Here is a 23,653-nt window from a genome sequence, read left to right on the forward strand (position 1 = left end):
AAGGCACAGCTTCTCTGAGCAGGCCAGACCTGCCTGCTTAGGAGAGTCCCTGGGTCAATATGAGTCACTGAATGCTGCAATCACCTCTGCTCTCAAGAGAAAAATACACCCTTGAAAATAGGAATGTGCGTTTATTAGAAGCCCTTTGAAATATTTCTCCGTAACTCTAGGAAAAAAGATCTCCCAGTGAATTGCAACAGACCACGGGGAAATCAAGGGAGAGCTGAGAGATGAATTTCAAAGGAGGTAAGGATTTGAGAAAAGTTAATGTTTTAGCTAAAGATAAGCTTTGCCAGAATTAGTTCAAGTAGGTAGATAGATAAGCTGTGCTGGAAAGAATTAGAAGTTAATGGTTAGATGAAAGGATTCCGATCAAGGATAACGATCCTGGATCTAAATAACTAATTGCTTGTCATTTTTGTGTTTGTTTAGCTGTGTTTATAATGAGAAACAGAAGAAACTGATAAATAGATTTAGGAACACAGACAATTGTAAATCCTCGAGCATCCTAAAACCCATTCAACAGTCACGGAGAAAGGAAACAGGAGTGTGACCAGTTATCATTTATCTTGATATCCATTGAAAAGGTTGAAAGTTTACAATGAGGAAGACTCCACTTACTTCCTTTTTTTACGCCCCCTCCCCATATAAAGGACCACTGACCCAATTCAAAGAACAAACTACACATGCTTAATAGCTTTTTAGCTAATTATAATATGAAGCAGAGAATGGGAGGTTTTAGTGCTATAAATATGTATTAGTATTTTGGATACTAAATAAATATATATTAGTATTAGTATAATATGTATTAGTATTAGTGCTATAAATATGTATTAGTATTTGAATTTGTAACGTGGCAGTGCATTTTAGGGAGTGATCGCACACAACTGCCTGGCGTTGCATGGAGCATACACTTTCTAACTCTAAACTGTTAGAGAGTCTTCTGTCTGTCACAGTTGGGTATTGATAGTAGATCAATATCCATATTTTAGTAAGTCAGCAGTGTGTAGTAGTTTGAAGGCAAAACAAATGAGAGGCTCCAAGTCAGACATACAATTTAGTAGGAAAAAAAAAAAAAAAAGGAAAGAAAGTAAAATAAAATCGATGCAATAATACAAAAGACCACTGACAGAGTCAGACTACAACCTGAGCAGAGTGATGGAAGCAGTCCAGATGAGGTGGTCTTCCTGAAGCAGTGATCCTGTAGAAAGGTCTGGTAGCTCGGGTCCTCTGGGAATCCAGTGGGTAAGCGCCCCTCTGGTGTTCAGAGTCTCAGCTGATATCCAGGTTGGAATGTTTGGTTCCTCCCTCTGGGCGGAGCATCTCACAATGGGATGGTGAGTCATGTGATAAGGCCTGATGGGCCCATTAACAGGAGGTAGTCCAGGAGGGGGTTATCTGTGAGCTGTGTAGCAAAGGTGCTGATGGCCCATTAACAGAAGATAAGCCAGAGTGGAGGAGGCAGGGAGCACTGCCTCACCTGGTTTCAGCAGTTCATGAAGATGGTGATAGAATATACTTCAACCCAGGACAAATTTTTAAAGCCCCAAAATCCCCTAAATTCACCCCAAAATTTCCACCCAAAATCCCAAAAATTCACCCCAAAATTCCCACTAAAAATAGGAACTTTTAGAGTCCCAAAATCCCCCAAAATTCACCCAAAATTCCCCAAAAATGACCCCAAAGATTCCCACTAAAAATCGGGATTTCAGAGCCCCAAAATCCCAGAACATGATCCCAAAATCCCGACTGAAAACTGAGATGTTTTTAAGCCCCAAAATCCCCCAAATTCACCCCAAAATTCCCACCCAAAATCCCCCAAAATTCCCATTAAAATTGAAATTTTTAGAGCCCAAAAATCCCCAGAATTCACTCCAAAATTTCCTGCTTAAAGTTGGAATTTTTAAAGCCCCAAAATCCCAAAAATTCCACCCAAAATGCCAAAAATCACCCCAAAATTCCCCCCAAAATTGGAATTTTTAGAGCCCCAAAAATCCCCTAAATTCACCCCAGAATTTCCACCCAAAATCCCAAAATATGACCCCAAAATTTCCACTGAAAACTGAAATTTTTTAAGCCTCAAAATCCCTCAAATTTACGCCAAAATTCCCCCCCAAAATTGGGATTTTTAGAGCCCCAAGAATCCCAAAAATTCACCCAAATATTCGAATTTTTGAAGCCCTAAAATCCCCAAAATTCACCCCAAAATTTCCACCCAAAATCTCAAAAATTTACTCCAAAAATTCCCACTAAAAATTTGGATTTTTAAAGCACCCAAATACCCAAAATTCACCCCAAAATTCCCACTAAAAATTGGGATTTTCAGAGCCCCAAAATCCCCCCAAAAAACCCCCAAAATCCCCACTAAAAATTGGAACTTTTAGAGCCCCAAAATCCCCCAAAATTCACCCAAAATGCCCCCAAAATGACCCCAAAAATTCCCATTAAAAATCAGGATTTCAGAGCCCCCAAATCCCAGAAAATGACCCCAAAATTCCGACTGAAAAATGGGATTTTTAGAAGCCCCAAAATCCCCCAAGTTCACCCCAAAATTCCCACCCAAAATCCCCCCATTAAAACTCAAAATTCCCACTAAAAATTGGGATTTTCAGAGCCCCGAAATCCCCAAAAATTCACCCAAAATGCCCCAAAAATGACCCCAAAAATTCCCACTAAAAATCGAGATTTCAGAGCCCCAAAATCCCAAAAAATGACCCCAAAATCCCGACTGAAAACTGAGATTTTTTTAAGCCCCAAAATCCCTCAAATTCACCCCAAAATTCCCACCCAAAATTCCCACTAAAATTGAGATTTTTAGAGCCCAAAAATCCCCAAAATTCACCCCAAAATTTCCTGCTGAAAGTGGGAATTTTTAAAGCCCCAGAATTTCCAAAATTCCCTCCAAAATTCCCACCTAAAATCGCTCAAATTTACCCCAAAATTCCCACTAAAAATTGGGATTTTTAGAGCCCCAAAAATCCCAAAAATTCACCCCAAAATTGGAATTTTTAAAGCCCCAAAATCCCCCAAAATTCACCCAAAATGCCCCCAAAATGACCCCAAAAATTCCCATTAAAAATCAGGATTTCAGAGCCCCCAAATCCCAGAAAATGACCTCAAAATTCCGACTGAAAAATGGGATTTTTGAAGCCCCAAAATTACCCAAATTCACCCCAAAATTCCCACCCAAAATCCCCCAAAATTCTCACTAAAATTGAGATTTTTGGAGGCCCCAACTCCCCAAAAATGACCCCAAAATTCCCACTAAAAATTGGAATTTTTAGGAGCCCCAAAACCCCCAAAATTCACCCCAAAATTCCCACTAAAAATTTGGATTTTTAAAGCCCCCAAATCCCCCAAATTCACCCAAAATTCCGACTGAAAATTGGGATTTTTGAAGCCCAAAAATCCCCAAAATTTCCACCCAAAAATCCAAAAAACCCCCCAAACCCCCTCCCAGTACAAACCAGTCCAAACCAGTAAAGAAAAATCCCAAACCAGTATAAACCAGTACAAACCAGTCACCCCAAATCCCTTCCCAGTTCATCCCTCTTCATCCCAGTGACCCCTAAACCCTGTCCCAGTACAAACCAGTAAGGAAAACCCCCAAACCAGTACAAACCAGTATAACCCAGTACAAACCAGTACAAACCAGTATAAACCAGTATAAACCAGTATCCCCCAGCGCCGGGCCCTGGCCCAGAGCCGCTCCCTGGAGGCCACCGAGCGTCGAGAGATCCCAGTTCAAACCAGTACAGACAGGTGAGGGCACTGGTTTATACTGGGATGAACTGGGAGTGGGTTTGGGGTCACTGGTTTATACTGGGATGAACTGGGAGTGGGTTTGGGGGTTACTGGTTTATACTGGGATGGACTGGGAGTGGGTTTGGGGGTCACTGGTTTATACTGGGATGAACTGGGAGTGGGTTTGGGGGTTGCTGGTTTATACTGGGATGGACTGGGAGTGGGTTTGGGGGTCACTGGTTTATACTGGGATGAACCGGGAGTGGGTTTGGGGTCACTGGTTTATACTGGGATGGACTGGGAGTGGGTTTGGGGTCACTGGTTTATACTGGGATGGACTGGGAGTGGGTTTGGGGTCACTGGTTTATACTGGGATGGACTGGGAGTGGGTTTGGGGTCACTGGTTTATACTGGGATAGACTGGGAGTGGGTTTGGGGTCACTGGTTTATACTGGGATGAACTGGGAGTGGGTTTGGGGTCACTGGTTTATACTGGTTTATACTGGTTTCGGGGTTTCTGGGCGTGGTGTAACCATTGCCCCTCCCCCCAGAGGTGAACCGACCACGCCCTTCGTCAGGACACGCCCCCTTCCCTTATATGGAGTGACAAGGGCGGGACAAACTGGGCGGGGCCTGGGGGTTACTGGGTTGTACTGGGAAGAAGTGGGAGGGGCCAACGCGGCTCTGACCCCGCCCACCTCACTGACGCGCCAGCCTTATGTAAATTTATGCAAATGAGAGGCGAAATAAATGCGGGTGACGTCATTTGTACGCCGAGGAGCAAAGCGGCGCCGCGAGGAATGATGGGATAAACCGAGGCACAGAGTTCCGCAGGGCATGACGGGATACACCGAGGCGCAGAGTTCCGCAGGGCATGATGGGACACACCGAGGCGCAAAGCGGCGCCGCAGGGCATCACGGGATACACCGAGGCGCAAAGCAGTGCGGGGCATGACGGGATACACCGAGGCACAAAGCGGCGCGGGGCATGACGGGATACACCGAGGCGCAAAGTGGCGCCGCGGTGCATGACGGGATACACCGAGGCGCAAAGCGGCGCCGCAGGGCATGACGGGATACACCGAGGCGTAATTCGGCGCGGGGCATGACGGGATACACCGAGGCACAAAGCGGCGCCGGGGGAATGACGGGATACACCGAGGCGCAGAGCGGCACCGCGGGGCATGATGGGATACACCGAGGCGCAAAGCAGCGTGGCGCATGATGGGATACACCGAGGCGCAGATCGGCGCCGCAGGGCATGACGGGATACACCGAGGCCCCAAACGACCCCAAAATTGTCCCGAATTTCCCCCAAAAAAATCCGCCCCAAATTTCCCCCAAAATCCCCAAAATTCCCCTCAAATTTCCCATAAATGTAAAAAATTCCCAAAATTTCCTCAAAAGTCCCAAATAATCCCCAAATTTTACTAAAATCCCCCCAAAATTCCCAAAATTTCTTCAAAAATCCCCCAAAATTCTTCAAAATTCAACAAATATCTCCCCCAAAATTGTCCCCAAATCCCCCCAAAATCGACCAAAATTCTCCCCAATTTCCCCCCCAAAACAGCCCACAAAAATTCCCAAAATTTCCTCAAAAATTCCCCAAATTTTACCAAAATCCAAAAAAATTCCCAAAATTTTGTCAAAAATCCCCCCAAATTCCCCAAAATTCTCAAAATTTTTTTCAAAAATCCTCCAAATTCTCCCAAATTTCACCAAAATCTAAAAAAAATCCCAAAATTTCTGCAAAAATCACAAAAATCCCCCAAAATTCCCAAAATTTCCCTCCCAAATCACCCAAAATTTCCCCCGATATGACCCAAAATGGTCCAAAAATTCCCAGGATTTCACCATTGCTTCTCCGAATTCCTCCAAATCCCCCGAATTTCCCCCTAAAATTCCCAAATTTTCCCAAAATTCCCCCAAATAACCCCGAAATTTCCAGAAAAAAAAAAAAAAAATTCCCCCAAAAAGTCCCAATTTTTTTTTCCAAATTCCTCCCAAAATCCCCCAAAATTTCCCCCAAATCCCCTGAATTTTCCCAAAATCCCCAAAATGCCCCCAATTTTTTCCAAATTACCCGAAATTTCCCCCAAATTCTCCCAAATTTCCCAAAAAATTCCCCCAAATTTGCCCCAAAATGACCCCAAATCCTCAAAATTCTCCCAAAATTCCTTCAAAACTCCCCAAAATTCCCCCAAATTTTTCCAAAATCCGCCAAATTCTCTCCCCACAGAGCGCCCACTGGTGGCCCTTGAGGTCGGAAAGTTTTGGGGGAAAAACCCCAAAATTTGGGGTGAAAATTTGAGAATTTGGGGGAAAATTGGGATTTTTGGGGTCGTTTTGGGGGGAATTCTGGGGGGGAAATGGAGGATTTTGGAAATCTGGGAGAATTTTGGGGAAATTTTGGGAGATTTGGGGTGAAAATTGGGAAATTGGGGATTTTGGGGGGAATTTTTAGGGGATTTTGCGGGAAAATCGGGAAAATTTTGGGATTTTTTGATGGTTTGGGGTCGTTTTTAGGGGGATTTTTGGGGAAAATTTGGGGGAAAGCCCCCAAAATTTGGGAAAATTGGGAAAAAAATTGGGAACATTTGGGGGGACTTGAAAGATTTGTGAACTTTTGTGGAAAATTTTGGGGAATTTTGGGGGAATTTTTTGAGGATTCTGTGGGAAACTTTCGGAATATTATAAAAAATTGGGAAAAATTGAGAAAAATGGGGAAAAATTGGGAAAAAATTGGGAAAAATGGGGAAAAATTGGGAAAAATGGGGAAAAATTGGGAAAAAGTGGGAAATTTTGGGAATTCTGGGGGAAAATTTTGGGAATTTTTTCGAGGAAAAAAATTGGAATTTTTTGGGGGGGAAATTTGGAGTTTTTGGGAAATTTGGGGATTTTTGTGGGAATTTTGAGGGATCCCCGCTCTGCCCCATAGATCCCGAATCCCAAACCCCGCCCCACAGATCCCATCCCCGCCCCCCAGATGGCTCCTGCCCCACAGATTGTCCCGCCCCCGTCTCTGCCCCACAGGAGCCGCTGGAGCCGCCCCACAGGATCCGGCGCCCCCCGAGTGACCTCCTGAGCAACCCCTGCCACGGTGAGCCCCACGGCTGAGCCCTGACCCACGGATCTGTGACCCACGGCTGAGCCCTGACCCACAGAGCCCTGACCCACGGATCTGTGACCCACGGCTGAGCCCTGACCCACAGAGCCCTGACCCACGGCTGAGCCCTGACCCACAGAGCCCTGACCCATAGATCTGTGACCCACGGCTGAGCCCTGACCCACAGAGCCCTGACCCATAGATCTGTGACCCACGGCTGAGCCCTGACCCACAGAGCCCTGACCCATAGATCTCTGCCCCACAGATCCCTGCCTTGCCAGGGGCCGGGGCTCAGGCCTTGGCCTTTTGGATTCATGGAACACATCCAGGTTTGCTCAGCACCAGAGACACCTTTGCCTTGTCTGTCCCCACCTGTCATCAGTGCCTGCAGTGATGGAACCTGGAGACACTTTCTCCATTGGGTCTCTCTGTGTTTCTCATTAAAACTGCAAAAAACTTCAGTATTTTAATTTACCTTTGAGTTCTTGAGAAGTTTTTGGAACACTCTTTCAGGGACAGAGTTGAATGGAAACACCAAATCCACGGGAGGGTCGTTCAAGTCCTTGTGCTGTTTCTGTGCTGCTGAGCTGGGCCGGGCTCCTGGCACAGAGGCAGCTCCTGGCAACAAAGGAAACTTTTAGAAAGACATTTCTCCTGAGGAGAAATCCTCCTTCAGATGGGTCACCTGTATTATTTGAAATGTAGACTCAGAGTGAAAGTTTACAGTGGCATAACAACCTTTTCTGTTCCTTTCTCATTAATTGTTAACCCTCTCCTTTTTGTTTGCTTTGGTTACTTTTGCTTTTAACAGTAGAGAACATCATTCTTACATGGAATATTAGGTTTTGCACTTAGGCTAATTGATATCTATGCCTATAGAACCCATACCTATGGAATATTAAGTCTTAAATACAATACGTATGTTTCATGAGTAAATAAACACGTTGAAGTGAACAAGTGTCCCCCAGCCCCTCCAGGATCCCCAACTGTTCCCTCAGCGCCCATTCGCCCGCCCCCAAAGCGTCCCCGGATCCCTTGAACGCTCCGACCCCACAGATTCCCCTTGGAGCGACTTCAGGGAATTCATCTCCAATCATCCCCCCTGGCCTCGGAGCCCCTCGGAACACGGTTCTGCGCCTAAAAACTCCTGCCCCGCCCGGGGCCCTAGAGAGCTCGGTTACAGCTCCCCAAGCTCCCCGCAAGTGCTCCCGAGCCGTACACGTTCCCCCCGAGGACCTCAAATCGCGGCTCGGACACAAAAGTGTCCCCAAAGCGCCTTCCCGGAGCCCCAGACGCCCCGTTCGAGCCACTTCCGGGACTACAGCTCCCAGCATGCTCCGCGGCGCACTCGGAGCGCTCCTCCAGCCGTGACTCCATCTCCCATCATGCCCCGCGCCCCGCCGACAGCCATTGGAGCTGCGCCTCGACCTCCCGTGATGCTCCGCGGCGCCGTTCAACCCTGTTCTACCCGCGCCTACAACTCCCATCATCCCCCGCGCCACAGAGAGTCCCCTCAGAGCCCCCCAGGTGCCCGCCCGGACCCCGAAGGGCCCCGGATTCCCCTCCCTGACCTCCAAGTGCCCCCCTGGACCCCGAATTGTCCGACAGAATCCCTAAGTGCCCCTCCAAGTGTCCACCCGCTTCCCAAATGTGTCCTCCAGACCCTCAAGTTCTCTCCAAATTCCCTGCCCCAAATGTGCCCCAGAAATGTCTCCATGAACCCCAAAGTGGCCCCTTTTACCCTGTCTGAGAAAATGCTAAAGAAGATGACAAAAGGACTAAAAATAGAGCAAATCAGCATGAAGAAGAAGAAATCAATAGCCAGTAGTGGTCAAGCAATTCATGAAGGGAAGTGTGTTACTTAGAACCAATGACCAATGACGTTTTTCGTTGCTAAAAATATATTGATTTTTTAATGTCAATATAAAAATTAGGTAATAAAATATAGAAAAATGTTATTATAAAACTGAAAAATAATTTTCTAATTTTATTATTTACATAAGTTTGTTTTTATAAAAAAATGCTGAATTTTCTTTTATGTTTTGGGAGCGCAGTCCAAGGTGGGTGATGTCACACGTGGTGAGGTTGGGTGAGAAGCAGGTTGTCCAAACAGGGTCAGCCTGCAAGGGGCTCATTCTTCGCTGTGCTCAGAACTCCTAAGGAGACATTCCGCACCAAGATCACCTAAAGAACGCTTCAGTCAACTCTTCAATGAAATGAAAAATAAAAAAAATACTCCTGCAATTAAAAAACCAAAAATCACGAGGTGCACTTTGATATCTTCCTCCTTAAGAGAATTCCGAACCGATTCCAAGCAGCTGCACAAGCCATGGAGACTTGAAGACAACTGAAGGAAGACAAAGAGCTCCGCAGGGATTTCGGTGGTTTTTTATCCGGTGGATTTGGGGCTGAGTCCAGGAGCCCCGAGGAACAGACCCCTGAGGAACACCACTGGTGACCGGCTGCCAGCTGGATGCAGCGCCATTCCCCACCACCCTCTGCCTTTGCCTCCCCAGCAAAGAGTGCTCCTGTCCAAGCCGTGGGCCGCCAGCTTTTCCAGGAGTGTGCTGTGAGAGACAGTGTCAAAGGCCTTGCTGAAGTCCAAACAGACAACATCCAAAGCCTCTCCCACATCCACCACGCAGGTCACCTGTTCATAGAAGAGGCAGGTTGGTCAAACAACACCTGCCCCTCCTAAACCCGTGCTGGCTGGCTCTGATCCCCGGGCCGTCCTGTAGGTGCTGCATGATGACACTCAATATAAACTGCTCCGTGACCTTACCGGGTACTGAGGTCAGGCTAACTGGCCTCTAATTACCAGTTCCTCCTTCCCACCCTTTGTGTGAATGGCTGTCACACTGGCCAGTTTCCGGTCCTCCGGATCCTCACCAGTGAGCCAGGACTGTTGGTAAATGATGGAGAGCGGCTTCACAAGCTCATCTGCCAGCTCCCTCATCACCCTGTGGTGGATCCCACTTGGGCCCACAGATCTGTGAACATCCATTTGGCTCAGCAGTTCTCTGGCTGCCTCCTCCTGGATAACAGGGGCACCATTCTATTCCCTGACACCATCTACCAGCCCAGGAGGGCAGCTGTCCTGAGGACAAGCCATATTCCCACTAAAGACTGAGGCAAAGAAGGCGTTAAGCACTTCTGCCATCTCCTCATCTGCAGTTCCTAAGTTCCCTCCCACATCCAGCAGAGAACAAAGGTCGGTTTTCAGCCTTCCTTTTGCCGTTAATATATTTGTAAAACCATTTTTTATTTTCCTTCACAAACTTGCTGCCGTTGGTAGGACATTTAGTGACAGAAGCTGCAGCTCGTTCTCCAGGAAGGGTTCTTGGAAAGAGCAGACAGGACTGTGGAGAAGATTCTGGGACAGCTGAAACAGCTTTTAAAAAATGAAACAAAAATGGAAAGAACCAATCCAAGATGGTTTTCTCTATTTATTTCTATGCTCCCTTTTTCCATTCTGCACTACTTCTCCATCCCATTAACTACAAATGGATCTCACCTCTAAGATCCATGACTTGGCAAGTTTTAGACGCTGTAAAACACCATGAGCTACACACAATTTGCCTACCCCCGTTTTTCTTGGAAAGCAATGCTGGAGACGCAAGTGCAGTGCTTGGGCCAGGTACGAATTCTGCATTCAAGGAATGTTCTCTGACAGTGTGTGACCCTCAGCAGGGACAATGCACAGCAGCAGCCAAGGGGATTGCTCTGCCACAGTGCAGGAGTCAAGGCTCTGGGTCTTGGCTCAACGGGGCAAAGTTCCCGTGTTTGGAAGGCTCAGGGGCTGCCCCCGGGCGCACGGGGCTCGGCGTGGCGCTGAGCGGGCGACGGACAAACGGCCCCGGGGAAAAACGGCCCCGGGGCTTCAGTTGCAGCGGCAGCAGCGGCAGCGGCAGCAGCAGCAGCAGCAGCAGCAGCAGCAGCAGCAGCAGCAGCAGCAAGAAAAGCTCCTCTTGCGACTCCCTCCTGCTTCTCCTCTCCCTCTCCTGCAGTCCCACACCCGCTCCCAGTCTCCCTGTCCCGGTGTCCCCCTCCTCTCCCAGTGTCCCTCTCCCCTGCAGGGCCGGGCCATGCCCCCGGCCCGTCCCCGGCCCCGGGCGGGGCTGCCCCGTCCCCGCCCCCGGGCCTCCCACCGCGCTCTCGCCTCCGCCCGCCTCTGGCTGTCCTGGCGATGGCGGTGCTGGGCGGGGATCGGTGCCTGGGCCAGGGACAGTATCGCCGCGCTTTGCCTCCGCCTGTTCCGAGCCCGGCCCCGGCCCCTCCCGGGCCCCGCGGACACACGCGGCGCGGCCGCTCCCGCCGCCTGCGCTGCGCCTTCCCCGGCCCGAGCTCCGCCGCTGGCCAGCGCGGCCGCCGGCCCCGAGCCGCCAGTGTCGCCTTCCCAGGAGCGAACGCCTGGGGATGCCCGGCCTGGGGTGGTTGAGGGGCGCTCAGGGGCCGTTCCTGGCCCCAGGCCGAGCGCTGACAGCCGCGTCTCTCCGGCAGGGAAGGCGCAGCGGGGCCTCCAGGAGCAGTACCGGCTGGGTTCGCTGCTGGGGCGCGGCGGCTTCGGAACTGTCTTCGCGGCGACGCGGCCTTCGGATGGCGCCCCGGTGAGCGGCGGGCGCAGGAGGAGGGGGTGCAGGAGGAGGAGGAGAAGGGCGGAGGAGGAGGAAGAGGATGGGGCTGGGCAGGGCGGGCGGTGAGCTCAGCCCGCTGCTCCCCTTGGCTTGCAGGTGGCCATCAAAAGGGTGCTACGGAACCGTGTCCAGCACTGGGGAGAGCTGGTGAGTGAGCGGGGGCCAGCGGGAGAAGCCGGGGCGTGCCGGGCGGGGACGAGCCGAGGCCCGGCAGGGTGGAATCCGCCAGGACGCCTCGAGGGAGAGCGGGCGTGCGGCCACTGGAGGGTGCAGAACATCCCGGGCAGGGTGAGCGCTTCCCCACCCCTGGCAGGGCCTCAGCCCCACTGACGGCATCGTGGTCCTCCCACAGCCCAACGGCACCAGCGCACCGCTGGAGATCGTGCTGCTGGACAGGGTCTCCACTGGCTTCCCTGGTGTGGTCCAGCTGCTGGAGTGGGTGGAGCTCTCCAACAACATCGTGATGGTGCTGGAGCGCCCGGAGCGGTGTCAGGACCTCCAGCATTTCATTCGGGCACGGAGGTTCCTGTCCGAGGAGGTGGCGCGGGAGCTGTTCCGCCAGGTCCTGGAAGCTGTGCGGCACTGCACCAGCTGCGGGGTCCTGCACAGGGACATCAAACCCCAGAACATCTTGGTTGACCTGGCTACCGGGCAGGCCAAATTGATTGACTTTGGCTGTGGCACCTACCTGCAAGAGAGAGCATACACTCAGTTTGCAGGTGAGCCCACGCAGGGGTGTGCTCCCGGTCCCAGCATCTCATGGCCCAGCCTGGGTGTGGCAGCAGGGACTCTCCCTTTTGCTGCCAGACACGGCACTGAGTCTTCAGCCAAGTGGCTTTTGAGCAGGGGTGTGTGAGGGGCCAGCTTCCAGCCCTGCTGGCAGCCTTTGCCAGCCACTCTGCCCAGGACTGGCGCTGGGGTTGGGGCAGGCAGCTCGACAAAAACACCTGTGGGTGAGAGTAGCAGAGAAGCGGGGGCTAGAAGCAGTGCAGCAGCCAGTTTGGTGTGCAGGCAAGAATGGGCTTGGGCTGCTCTGCCTGCCTTATTTGCCCTGGCTTCATAATGTTTTTTGGGGCAATGCAGGCAGGGAGGATGAGGGCATGGTTTTTCCCCGGCGCCGAGTGGGTTTTTCCTTTGGATGTCATGGCCAGGCCTTGCCACGGCTTCCGCTGCCCCCTTCCGACACTAGTAGCTTTTTTTCCAACCCTGAGTTTGTAAACAAGTCACTGGTGCTGGTGAGAGAGCAGCAGGTCACCCCACGTGCCACTGGTGCAGCCCCCGCATGCCCAGGGATGCTGGGGCCAGGCTCTGGGAGCAGCAGCATCCCCCTGATGAACTCCATCTGTATTCCATAGGAACACCATCCTACAGCCCCCCGGAATGGACCCACTGTGGCTGGTACTATGGCGAGCCAGCTACCATCTGGTCCCTGGGCATCCTGCTGCACCAGATGGTCTGTGGAAGACACCCTTTCAGGAGGGGTCAGAAGATCAGCTGGGGCCATCAGCTCTCCCTGCCACAACGGCTCTCTCAAGGTGGATGCTCATCTCCGGGCACGGGGGGAATACCAGTGCTGGGAGACAGCAGTTGGCTTGTGAGCATCCTGCTTTGGCAGCTGCTGAGGAGGTGGCACATGTCCTGCTCTCCTGATCTCCTCCAAAACAGGGAATTGGTGGGAAAGTTTAGGCCCAGCTCTGAGCACATGCAGCATGGCCTGGGCATGGGAATAGTGGGACAGGAGCTTTCTCCAACTGACTGGCGGCTTCTGGTTTCTCTCCCCAGATTGCCAAGATCTGATCAGGTGGTGTTTATCAGTGCACTCCTTGGACAGGCCCTCATTAGAAGACCTGTTCTGTGATCCTTGGATGCAGGATACTCATCTGCCCTAGAAGAAGGGAGAGAGCCACAGGCACACTTCGATGCAGGGCCCTGGTAAGTTCCAGCTGCACACATGCCTTGGTGATCAGAAGCAGAGCAACCCAGACTTTTTGTCCTGCCTGTGTCACTGCGCAGGGCTCATGGGATGGGCACAGGCAGCCCTCGTGCTGGAGCCGAGCTGCTCTGCCCAGCACTGGTGGCTGCCATCCAGGCTGGTTTTGCTTGTCCTGGTTCACTGACAGCTGGGGCCCTGGGCAGAGCCCTGAGAGCCTGGTCTCACCCCCAGGGAATGAGAAGGAGCCCCTGGAGAAGCTGGACAAGGTGGGGCTGCTGCTGCCGGAGACAGCGAGGACAACATCAAGGATGAAAACCTCTTCTGGGACCTGGCCACCACAAAGGTAAAGATGATTGACTTCGATTCTGGCATCTTCTTCAAAGCCAGGCTCCACAGCCAATTTGCAGATGAGTCCACGCACAGGGGGATGCTCCCAGATTTGGGCATTGCACGGCCTGTCCAGGAACCACAGGTTCCTCCCTTTGCTGGGGCAGGTCCAACTGATTGTTCAGTGGGCTGCCAAGCTGCTTTTTGGCAGGGCTGGGGGCACAGGCTGGGGTGGTTACGAAATGGGAGTTGGCTCCTGGCCCTGCCAACAGCCCCCACCACCCACCGTGCCCTGGGCTGGGGCTGGGGCAGCCAGCCCGACACAAACAAACCCCCAAGGTGGGAGCAGAGGTGGGACTCCAGAGCCTGTCCATGGGCTGCTTTGCTTTGCAGGCAAGGAAGGGCTTGGGCTGCTCCACTGCCCTTGTTTGCTTTGGAATCACCATTATTTTGGGGGGCAGTGCAGGGGGGAAGAGTGAAAGCATGGGCTTCCCTCACTGGTGGGTGGGTTTTTCCCAAGCATGTCGGAATTGGCCCTTCCTCAAGCCCCTGACAGAGATCACATCTTTTAACTTTTCCCTTGTTTCCCCTTTTTGTCTGTTAATTTGTTGTTTGTTTTTATAAAGGAAGTGTTCTAGGTGGTGTCCAGTCTGGATTGGGAAGTGCTTGGGACCAGCTGTGGCGTGGATGGGCCGCGCCCTAGGAGAAGGCTGAGGACGTGGTTTGGGAGCAGCTTTTCTTCCAGCGGCGGATGGCGTGAGGTGGGTCCCCGTCTTCTTGGCACGGGTGGGGTAAGAGCTTTTGGGAGATGGCAGCCAGCACAGGAGCATCTTGCTCTGGGCAGCTGCTGAGGGCTGGATGCGCCGTGGCTGGCTGCAGGCTGGGCACACGTCCTGCCAGCAATGATGGGCAGCTTTGGGCCCAGCCCTGAGCACGGCCAGCGTGGCCTGGGCACCGCGGGCGGCTGGGACAAGGGCACAGGAGCCTTCAGCTGACGGGCGGTTTCTGGTTTCTGTCCTTGCAGCCGGGCTCTGCGGGTGCTGAGGCTGCTCTGGGCTCTGCCAGGGCTCTGCTGGGCTCAGCACCGGGCCGGGATCAGCCAAAGAAGAAACGGTGTGCCCTGCAGCAGAGACTTGCCTTGAGCATTTTGGCAATGCGGCTCAAGTTTGCAGAGTGTACATCTCCAAGAGAAAACATGATACCGCCCAAAAAATAAACTTCTTCAATACCTTCTGAAATGAAATCAATCTGGGATGGGCCCAAATGACATTTTTAAGCTTGCTCAAGCTGTAGCTCAGCTCTTCTCTGAACAGTTCTGTCCTCCACCTGCCTTTTCCTTCACAATGCTCTCTATTTTTCCCCAATGAGTTCCCAGCCCATGCCAGTCTCCATCACACTGTTGCCTTCCTTGGTGCCCCTCAGCATGAGGAAGACTGAGTCCCAGGCTTAGGGACTGTCGCTGGCTGAAGAGTAGCAATGTCTCAGAGGCCCAGAGACATTTTAGTGTCATTCAGAGCTGCTCTCCAGCCCTCAGCTCTCCTCACTGCTGAGTTCCCACTCCCTTTTTGTCGTCCTTCCAGCAGGATGACCAAGGGGCTCTTGGATGTCTCTGTATCCATGCACAGAAGGCTCTGTCTGCGCCAGGGTTTCCATAATGTCTTTGTACCCATGGGTATGGAATGAACACAGAGAGGGAAAGTGTCAGGCACGGTGCTTGTGCACTCCTTCCTTTCTATACAAGACACATCCATGCACACCCCACATACAGATGGATTAAAAGGATAGGGATGGATAGAGATTTTCCACAGAGCTCTAACTTTGGCTCACTTGTAAGCCGGAAGCCAGGGGATTTTTTCCCAGCTTTGTGTGAGTAGGTGTCTAAGAGCTGAGGAGAGCAGCATTTAGAAGCAGTTTCAGGATTTCTAGGCAGGAAATGGAGCTGACAACCATCAGTGTAACTCGCTGTATTCATCGGGATGGGCTGCTGGTTCTTTAGGAATATGGCACAATGGAGAGACAAGACTTGGAACAATCCCAGCTCTCTGTGGATTTGTGCAAAGGGAGAGCAGCAGGAAAACTTTGTGTCTGCTTTGGGGGACACAAGGTCCACGGAGCTGGGGTGGCAGAGGGAAACGCGGGCTGGTGGCAGGTGAAGTCCTGTTTCATGACATCCCAGAGTGGCACAGGACAAAGCTAAAAGCACCCACCACCCCACTGATGAAATCCTTGGGCTGCTACACATAGTATAGGAAAAACTGCTGTCACACAATCCATTGGGATTTAAAACTTTCATTTGCAACACTTTTGCTCCAAGTTTCAAACTGCCAAAGTTTTACACTCAAGATGCAGTCGTACACAATCCATCTTTCAATTTCCTATTGCTTTAAGTTTAAATTTACTTCATATTAGAAAATAATTCCAAAATCTGCAAAAGAATGCAGCTGATGAATCCTTGCCACGAGCACATTTACAAAGCAACTGAGTTCTCATTTCAAAACATCACTTACACCTTTTTAATCCACACTTATGGAAGACTTTTAACTACACGGTTTTTGGGCAGTTTTTATCTTTTGTAATTTTTCCGGTTTTCTCTTTTCTTTTTTTTTTTTCTTTCTTTTTTTTTTTTTTTTTTTTTTTTAACAGAAAACACATCCTAAAGAATGTGTTTCCTTTGTTCCCTGTTCCTGTATGGAGCAGCTCCCTTCCCGCTGGCCCTGCAGGGCTGAGGCTTTTCCCCGTTGCTGGGCACAGACTGATGGAGCAGCACTGCTGAACACGGCGACACACAGAGGGAGCAGAAGCAGCTGCCTGTGTCCACCTGCAGCTCCAAGGCCCAAACTGGTTCCCCCCTGTCCCAGCTGTTGGGGGGGTCACACTTTTATTGGGGTCCCTCATCTATTCAGTCCCCACCCTCCCCGGGCTGCTGGGAGTCCCAAGAACCCAAAAAGCTCCCCCCTCTTCTGTCTCCCCACTTACGGGTACTGGGACTGACTGGGCCCATACTGGGACTGACCGGTGTTATAAATGCATATTATAAACTTGGCTTTTTGCAAGATGTGTTCTATATGGTTAAGAATACTGTGTAATGATATAAGTTTTTTTTAGTTCTGCTATTAGTAAAGAAAATTAGGCATAGAGGTACTAGATGATATAGTATGCTTAAACTGTCTGTTTGGTCGGGATAACATCTAGTGAACATGTGAAGGAGACTCTGCTATTGAGATACCAACTATCAGCATCTACCATCTGAAGAAAGTATGGACCAAGGCCCAAGCTGGAGGTGATAATGAAGACACAGCCAAGAAACACGCATGCCCTAAAACAGCGGACCCAAGGAGGGACCATGCAAAACAGTTCCCGGAATATGGAAACTAGTTTATGGAAAAATATGAACATTCAACAGGTTGATACAATGGAAATGGTATTTAAAGAATGACTCTGATACAGCAGTGTGGACTAGGCTAAATGCCAAGTCAACCGGCCAAACGTAGTTAGCTTTTTTTTTTATCTCCTAACTGACTCATTTTCTATTAAACCTGTTTCTGAAAATTTACATAGAAAGTGAACCTTGTTTTTCACAGACTGGGCTCATACTGGGACTGACCGGGCTCATACTGGGAGCAGCCACTGCCGGCACCGGGACACCCCAAAAACACCTCTCGGGGAGCCCCCGATGTCCCCCCGAGGGGCATCTGCTGCTCGGCTTTGGAGCCCCGCGAGCTCCAAACATCCCCCCAACAAACCCCAAACCCAGGGACCCCCCGGGATATTTGGGGCGAGCTCCCCCTCCCCGGCCCCCTGCGGGATGGGGGCGATGATCCCGGCGGTGCCGCCAGTTCAGGGAGCGCTGGAGCCGCCGCTCCCTCCGCTCGTCTTCTCCTCCCGCTCCTGCCGCCGCTGCGCCTCTTCCTCCCTCCCTCCTCCTCCTCCCCCGGGCCCGGGCCCGGCCTGGGAGGGCGGGGCCAAGGAAAGGGCGGGAACTGGGACGGGAAAGGGGCGGGGTCAAGGGAACGCGCGGTCCTAAAACTGCCCGGTTTCGCCTAAACTCGCCAATTGTGCCGAAAATCCACCAGGTTTAGCTTCAAATCATCCAAATGGGCCAAAAATCTCCGGGAACGGGACCAGGACCGAGACAAGATCAGCACCGGAACCCGCAGCAACACCAAGGCTGAGACCGTCACCGCAACTGAGACCGGCCCCGCACAGACACCGGCACTGGGACCAACATCGAGACCGAGACCAAAACCAACACCAGAACTGGTACCGGGACCAAGACTGAGACCACGACCGACACTGCGACCGGCACCGGGAGCGCTTCGGAACCGGCCCCGGGAAGGCTCCAGGACCGCGGCCAGAACCGAGACCGGCAGCGCTCCGGGACAGACCGAGACCGGCACCGGAACCAGCACCGACACTGGCGCTGATCCGAGACCGAGAGTGAGACCGAGCCCGAAACCGGGACGGGGATCGGACCCGGAATCGCTCCGGGATCGCTCCGGGACCGCAGCGCTCGCTCCGGGGAGTTTTGGCCGCGCCTCCGGGCGGGACTGGGCGGGACCGAGCTGGGAGATTCGGAGCTTCCCAAGGCTGAAAATGACTCCTTTAGTTTTTCGAATGTGTCTCCCTTAGTATTTTACACAGACCAATCTGATTGGTGACAAAAAGACAAACCTCATCAATCACACTAGTCAGACCAGAGGGACATCAAGAAGAAGTCTCTCCTAGGAAAAGGAATGAAAAACAATGCTACAGTTTTTAGAAAAACACTCCTCTTGGTTACAGAAAATTCCCCGAGAAAAGAATTTCACAAAACCAAAAGATCTCAGGCACGAAAGCAGGGCTACAATCTCTCTTGGCTTTTGCAGTACAAAGAGAGGGAGAAGAGAAAATAATTAAGGTCTAATCAAAAGGATAATCGGCAAGGTGACTTCCCAACACGGAACACAGGGAATGTGGGTCACCGGGGCTCTGCCCAATGTGGCTCCTCCAGTGGGGGCTGGAGCTGGAGCAGAGCTCGAAGCTCTTTCTGCACCGGGGGCACTGGCAGGGCTTTCCTGATGGTGCCTTGGTTGGTATTGGGTCAAGGCTGAGCTTTGTGAGAAGCTCTTCCCACACTGGGGACACTCTTGGGGCCTCTCCCCAGTGTGGATTTTTAGGTGCAAGCTCAGGCTGGCTCTGTGGCTGAAGCCCTTCCCACATTCCCCACACTTGTACGGCCTTTCCCCAGTGTGGATGTTCTGGTGCTGGATCAGGTTGATTTTCTGGCTGAAGCTCTTCCCACATTCCCCACACTCATAGGGCCTTTCCCCGGTATGGGTCCTTTGGTGGAGGATCAGGTGGGAGCTCCGCCTGAAGCTCATCCCACATTCCCCACACTTGTAGGGCCTTTTCCCAGTGTGGATTCTATGGTGAAAGATCAGCCTGGACCTCAGACTGAAGCTCTTCCCACATTCCCCACACTCATAGGGTCTCTCTCCGGTGTGGATGCTTTGGTGGCTGATCAGACTTGAACTCTGGATGAAACTCTTCCCACATTCCCTACACGCATAGGGCCTCTCCCCAGTGTGGATCTTTTGGTGTAGCCTCAGGTTGGCTCTCTGCCTGAAGCCCTTCCCACATTCCCCACACGTGTACGGCCTTTCCCCAGTGTGGATGTTCTGATGCTCAATCAGGGTGGCTCTCTCTGTGAAGCTCTTCCCACATTCCCCACACTGGTAGGGTCGTTCCCCTGTGTGGAACATCTGGTGGCGGAGTAGGCTGGACCTCTGGCTGAAGCTCATCCCACATTCCCCACACTCGTAGGGCTTCTCCCCAGTGTGGATCCTTTGGCGGAAGTTCAGGTTGGCTCTGTACCTGAAGCCCTTCCCACACTCCCCACACTTGTACGGCCTTTCCCCAGTGTGGATGTTCTGGTGCTGGATCAGGTTGATTCTCTGTCTGAAGCTCTTCCCACATTCCCCACACTCGTAGGGCCGTTCACCTGCGTGAATGCTTTGGTGGCAGATCAGGCTGTTGGCCTGGCTGAAGCTCTTCCCACACTCGGAGCACTTGTGGGGCTTCTCCCCATCACGAAGCTGCTCATGGACCACCAGCTCTGAGCTCTGGCTCCATCTCCGGCCGCCTTCCCGGCCCGGCCTGGCTCTTTCCTCCTCACATCCTCGCCAGCTGCGTTTGCAGCCCCTCCTCCTCAGGGACCTCCGGCCCTTTTCCTCTCCGTTGCATTCCTGCCCCGTGGAGCCGTTCAAAACGGCCTCTGCCACGAGCTTCTGCCGCGGGGATTTGTTCTCCCTGCTCTCCATGCTCGGCTCCTTGTCTGGGGGAGGAAGGACAAGGACAGGATGGGATTTGCCTCCGTGTCACAGGGAAGGGGAAGGAGATCCCCCGTCTGCTCGGTGCCTGCCCTCCCTGGGCTGCGGCGAGTCCCAGGAACCCTTAAAGCTCCCCCCTCTTCTGTCTCCCCACCTACGGATACTGGGAGTGACTGGGCTTACACCGGGAGCAGCCACTTCCAGCACCGCGACTCCCGAACCCCCTTCCCGGCCATCCCGCCCCTCCAGCCCCTAACGGGGTCCCGGCAATCCCAGGGGTCCCCCCCCTCTCGGGGTCCCCGCTTTGCGGTTCTGGGCTCTCCTCTCTCTGGGCTCCCGCTCAGGGAAGCGGCGGCTCTCCCGGGCTCCCCAAACCCGGTGTTCCCCCGCCACCGCCGGGGCTCTGCCGACACCGGGACACCCCAAAAACACCTCCCGGGGAGCGCCCGATGTCCCCCCGAGGGGCATCTGCTGCTCGGCTTTGGATCCCCGCGAGCTCCAAACATCCCCCCAACAAACCCCAAACCCAGGGACCCCCCGGGATATTTGGGGCGAGCTCCCCCTCCCCGGCCCCCTGCGGGATGGGGGCGATGATCCCGGCGGTGCCGCCAGTTCAGGGAGCGCTGGAGCCGCCGCTCCCACCGCTCGTCTTCTCCTCCCGCTCCTGCCGCCGCTGCGCCTCTTCCTCCCTCCCTCCTCCTCCTCCCCCGGGCCCGGGCCCGGCCTGGGAGGGCGGGGCCAAGGAAAGGGCGGGAACTGGGACGGGAAAGGGGCGGGGTCAGGGACAGGGCGGGAATCGTGAGGGGAGAGTCGGGGCGAAGGCGACGCGCGGTCCTAAAACCGCCCGGGTTCGCTTAAAATCACCAAAATGCGCCTAAATTTCTCCAAAAGGGCCTAAAATCCACCCTCACACGGATCAGGTTTGGCCTCAAATCACCCTAAGAGGCCTGCAATCCCCACAAAGTGGCCTAAAATCACCCAAAGGGCACTAAAAGCCACCCTATAGCCACAGGGTTCGGTCTAAAATCAGCCCGTTGGGGATAAAATCATCTAAAGGGGTCTAAAACCAACCAATATCGTCTAAAATTGCCCAAACTGGTTTAAACTCACACAAAATGGCAAAAAATCACCGTAAAACTCCTAAAAAGGGCATAAAATCAACCCTGAAAAGACCTGGTTTGGCTTAAAATCAATGAAATGTACCTAAAGCCCACCCTAAAACCCACCAGATTTGGCCTAAAATCATCCAAAGGGGCTGAAAATCCACCCTAAACCTGCCCAGTTTGGCCTAAAATTACCCAAACCCGCCTAAAATCTCCGGAAGTGGGACCGAGACTGAGACCAAGATCAGCAGCAGAACCGGCACCAGCACCAAGAGTGAGACCGACACCGGATCCGAGACTGGCACCGAGAGCGGCACCGCTGCAGGACCGGGACCGGAACCGACACCAGAACCCACACCGGCACTGCACAGGCACCGGGACCGGGACCGAGACCTGAAACCGGCACCACAACTGGCACTGGGACCAAGACTGAGACCGAGACCGGCACAGGAACCGAGACTGGCACCGCCCAGGGACTGGGACTGAGAACGAGATTGGCACTGGGAGCGCTCCGGGACCAAGACCGGCACCGGGACCGGGACCGGGACCGGCACCGGCACCGCCCGGAGACCGGGACTGAGACCGGCAAAAAATGGCTCAAAGGTCACCAAAAACGCCCCAAAAGAAATCAAAAATGCCTGGGAAGTGACAGAAAATGGCTGAAAATTGGCCCAAAAATGACCAAAAAATGACAAAAAAGGCCCCCAAATTTACAAAATATGGCTTGGAATGACATAAAGTGGCCGAAAAATGTGACTAAAAATGACCCAAGAGTGACAGAAAATCGACCAAAATGCCACGGGATTGGGGAGAACCCAGAGGGACACATAATTCCCAAAAATTTTTTAAAAATTCCCCAAAAATGGCATAAAAAAGAAAAACTTTCAAAAAAACTTGAAAAAGTCCTCAAAATGGCTCAAAATAGAAAAAAAAAACCCACCTGAAAATGCCTTCAAAAATTCCAATAATATTCCCAAAATTTCCCAGGCTTCGCAGAATTTCCCAAATTCAAAAAAATTTCCTGAAACACCAACAAAAATCACCCAGAAAATAAAAGAAAAAAAAGCCAAAAAACCCAAACTCTTAAAATGTCCAGAAATATTAAAAAAACCTGCAAAACTCCCCAAATTTCTCAAAACTTCTCTAAAACCTACCCAACGTCTCGGAATTCTCAAAATTCCCAAAATATACCCCAAAATCCACATATACCAACAGAAAACACTCTAAAAATGCAAAAACACCACCCCAAAAGTTCCTAAAAATACTTTAAAAATCCCCCCAAATACGCTAAAAGTCTCCCAAAATCAAAAAAAAAAAAAAAAAACAAAAAAACAAAAAACCAAAAAATTCCCAGAAGAGGAGGATACTTGAAGAGGATATGTGGGATAAAAAATTCTCAAAATTCCCACGTTAGGACCCAAAATTCCTAAGATTTTCTATGCTTCGACCTAAAATTACCCAAATTTTCCATGTTTGGACCCAAAATCCCCTCTAGTGAGCTCAAAATTCCCATGCTTGGACCCAAAATTTCCCAAATTCCTGCATTTGGTCCCAAAATTCCCCGAAACTCCCGAAAATTCCTAAGAGTGGCCCCAAAATTCAAAAAATTTCCCAAAGGAACACCTCGAAATGCCCAATTTGGACCCCAAATTTCCAAGAATTAGCTGTACAGAGCCAAAAATTCACAAAAATTCCTTTATGGGCCCCAAAACTCCACTATGGAGATGCCAAGACTCCCCCAGACCCCCTTACATCCCATGCAGAGAACCCCAGATCCCCTGTAGGGTCCCCCAGGCGCCCCCGGACCCTCTATCGAGCCCCTATATATCCCCTCAGACCCCCCTGGGGACCTCCAGACCCCCCCAGACCCCCCAAATCCCCCACAGGGACCCACAGACACCCCCAGACCTCTCCGGACCCGCTACAGGCTCCCGCTGACCCCTAGAGATCCCCTACAGACCCCCCAACCCCCCAGAACGCCACAGAGACCCCCCAAATCCCCCACAGACACCCAGACCCCATTTAGGGACGCCCGGAGCCCCTTTACGGACCCCGCTGGACCCTCTACAGAGCCCCAGACCCCGATAGAGCCCCGAGACCCGCCCAGCCCCCTTTAGGGATCCCCAGACCGCCCCAAAGCCCCTACAGACCGCCCCAAATCTCCTGCAGATCCCCCACCAAATCCTCTAAGGAGACTTCCAGGTCCTCTCAGACCCCTATAGATCCCCTAGAGATCCCCTATGGATCCCCTATAGATCCCCTATAGACCCCCATTCCCCCACCGCAGGTCTCGGACACGCCGGAGCCGGCTCGGGAGACCGGGAACAAAGATGGCGGCGCCCGGGAGAGCCACCTCTGGGTCGTCTGCGCATGCGCTGGACGGAACGCGCCAGCAGATAGGCGGGGCCCAAGGGACAAAGGGGCGTGGCCAATGAAAGGGCGGGGAACGAATGCAACGAGGCGGGGTCAGAGAAGGGGCGGGAACTGGGAGGGGAAAG

At 52.3% G+C, this 23,653-nt stretch overlaps 1 long non-coding RNA gene across 1 annotated transcript; it reads right to left on the reverse strand.

Moving 5' to 3' along the window:
• Nucleotides 1-1,311: 1,311 nt before the first annotated feature.
• On the reverse strand, nt 1,312-8,141 carry LOC136304240 (uncharacterized). The gene is made up of 3 exons (XR_010724442.1): nt 8,087-8,141; nt 7,326-7,468; nt 1,312-1,480 (listed from the first exon to the last, which is right to left on the reverse strand). It is a non-coding gene; the product is annotated as an uncharacterized lncRNA (long non-coding RNA).
• Nucleotides 8,142-23,653: the final 15,512 nt, after the last annotated feature.

This window comes from Chamaea fasciata, unplaced genomic scaffold (genome assembly GCF_029207755.1).
Source record: "Chamaea fasciata isolate MVZ Bird 193981 ecotype frontalis unplaced genomic scaffold, bChaFas1.0.hap1 SCAF_61, whole genome shotgun sequence".
NCBI lineage: Eukaryota > Metazoa > Chordata > Aves > Passeriformes > Sylviidae > Chamaea > Chamaea fasciata.